Source organism: Macrotis lagotis, chromosome 1, assembly GCF_037893015.1.
Source record: "Macrotis lagotis isolate mMagLag1 chromosome 1, bilby.v1.9.chrom.fasta, whole genome shotgun sequence".
In the NCBI taxonomy this organism is placed as follows: domain Eukaryota; kingdom Metazoa; phylum Chordata; class Mammalia; order Peramelemorphia; family Peramelidae; genus Macrotis; species Macrotis lagotis.
Genome location: NC_133658.1, coordinates 488,790,912 through 488,793,592, shown reverse-complemented (window position 1 = coordinate 488,793,592; position 2,681 = coordinate 488,790,912). Strand labels below are relative to the sequence as shown.

At 35.8% G+C, this 2,681-nt stretch overlaps 1 long non-coding RNA gene across 1 annotated transcript; it reads right to left on the bottom strand.

Moving 5' to 3' along the window:
- Positions 1-1,980: 1,980 nt before the first annotated feature.
- On the bottom strand, positions 1,981-2,293 carry LOC141520285 (uncharacterized). Its single transcript, XR_012477579.1, has 3 exons — positions 2,255-2,293; positions 2,131-2,154; positions 1,981-2,023 (listed from the first exon to the last, which is right to left on the bottom strand). It is a non-coding gene; the product is annotated as an uncharacterized LOC141520285 (long non-coding RNA).
- Between the last annotated feature and the right edge of the window lie 388 nt (positions 2,294-2,681).

Sequence of the window (2,681 nt, the reverse complement as noted above, 5' to 3'; positions counted from 1 at the left end):
GAATGCCCTCCTAGAGTGTTATGCAAGCAACAAAGAGAAAGTCAGTTTGCTGAACTGAAGAGGTTGGGAGGGGGAATAATGTCCAAAGAGGTTGGAAAGATTTTTGAGCAATCATTTCATTCTTCTCCCTAAGATTCTTTAAAGCAAGATGCATCAAAGGATGCATCAGTTAAAGCTCCAAATAAATAAATCCAGACAGAGAGAAATGCCCTCAAATGATCAGGTAGAACACCCAACTATAGATACAAATGAATTATTTTTTTTGAGTCCAACAATATCCTGCTAGCATAAACAATATAAATTGCTTTAATTTTCAGAGAAAAATCTATTGTTGAGCCCAAACTTCACCTTTCTCCCTCCACTGGTCAATAACAATCCCCCTTGCAAGGACAGCATAAGGTTCAGTTGCTTTCAATCACTGCACTAAATAATGAATTCATCCTCCAAAAATACATTATTCCTAGTAAATCAAGTTTATTCCAGATGCCCAAGAATCTCATTCATTTATTTTAGGTGGGAGGAGGGAGAGGGGATATTGTGGAGGGCATTTCTCATCACTAAGAATACTTCCCCTTCCCCCCCATGATGCTTGCTTAAGTGATAAGTAAAAGAACTCTTGTGACTAATGACATCCTGTCAACTTTCTTTTAATTTACATTTAAAAATTTACATCCTTTAGTACTTATCTTTGGCATTCCTCTCACTTGCCCTCTCCATGGCCTGTTTCCTCCCTCCACTTTTCTTGAGTGACTGCCAACTCCCTCTATCTTATTCTTGAAGGATATTGCTCTCTCAGTTATCTTTCTTTGAGAAAGATAGGCATCTCTTTTAGGGCATCTCATTTTGACTGGGGGATCTTTGAAAACAGAAAGTCTTCAAAGATATGACTTTCTAATACTGGAAATAAAGGCACAAGGACAGAATTGTTGAATTGGGGTAGGGGTGGGAATTGGGAATTGTAGAATAAAGAAGAGAGGTCAAGATCAGGGGACTTAGATTTAGTGCTCAAAGATAACTAATGCAACTTATTAATTTTAAAGGTCAGGAAACTAAGGTTCAATATGTTAGATGATTTAGCTAGGGTTATGCAGATTAATAATCCTATTGTAGTTGTTTAGTCAGTCTGGTCATTCCTGACTCTTTATAACCCCTTGGGGTTTTCTTGGCAAAGATACTAGAAAGGTTTACATTTCTTTCTCCACCTCATTTTACAGATGAGAGAACTGAGGACATCAGAGTTGTGTGACTTGCCCAGGGTCATACAGCTACTAAGTGTCTGAGGTCAGATTTGAACTCAGCAAGGTGAGTCTTCCTTATTCCATACCCAGTACTCTATTCACTGAACTCACCTAGCTGCCTCACAGTCACATCACCCAAACTCATATATAGCCACAGAACATATTAGAGGCTTGAATACAGAAACTATAAATGTTGTGGGAAAAGGTCTTGGTAAAGGATCATAGGCTATATTTATCAGACTTGTAGGGAAATCTTGTTTTCTTGATCAGGTTATATTGTGTTTTTGGCAAAATTAGGTCTCAGAAATTGGTTTGAGAGGAGAATATCTTTTATAATTTCCTATGTGCTGTTATAGCCAATAGCCTGCTTTGTTACTGTCAGAGGGACCTTCTTGCAATTAGCCTATGAATATTTGTGGACAATATAACTTGGAGATCGAGAAAAGAGGTGTCCTTTCTCATTCCTCAGGTTCTCAAGTAAAGTAAATGAAGGGAATAGATTGCATGACCACAAAGCTATATTCCAGTTCTAAGTATTCTGTGATAAAATTCTAATATTCCCAAGACTTTTTCCCTAATTATTCTAATAGTCCAAAACTATTTTTTCAACTACACTATACTTGAATATTTTCTTTTCTGACAAAAGAGTGGATGAATATTGAATATAAATTGAGGGGAGCAGATAAAATTTGCAAATTAAATTAACAAAAGGATGATAATTAAATGCTGACCCGAGATTTAGCTGGAATTGTTGCCTCCTCAGCTCTGGAGTAGTGAAATAAGAACTGAAAAGAAAAAAATTAGTATTTAGCTTCAATAAGTAAGAGAATATATATATATATATATATATATGTGTGTGTGTGTGTATATATTAATATTAGAAGCTACTTACCCTTTTGTATACTTTTTGTTTAGCCTAGGAAAGATGAGGAAAATGTTAGTTAGCCATTTCATTAAAAGAGGTTTAAAAAAAATAGCATAATGTTGTTGAGGACAAGAAAGATAAAAGATCTTACCTTATTTGCCTGTACATTTTGAAATATGTTGATACAGACCTCCATAACTAAGTCTGCAACCTAAATGTTAAACAGATTTGTTGGTACAAACAAACCAAGAAAGTAAATGAAAATGGAGAGACCTGTTCAGCACAGCCTACCCATGCACTAATGGTGTGTGATACTACAGGGGGAAAAAAGCGATAGCAGAGTAACAACAGTTCACTTTTCTATATCATTGAATAGTGATATAGAATATTCCTCACATGATCTCTATCTGTCCCCCCATTCGAATTGCTGTCCTCCTTGGCTTCTTTAAATCCCAAATGAAACCCCCACCTTTTCCCCAGGAAGCCTTAATTCTAATGCCTAATGTCTTTTAATTATCTCCTATTTATTCTAATTAAATGTTGTCTCCTCAATTAGATTATAAACTCTGTAAGGATAG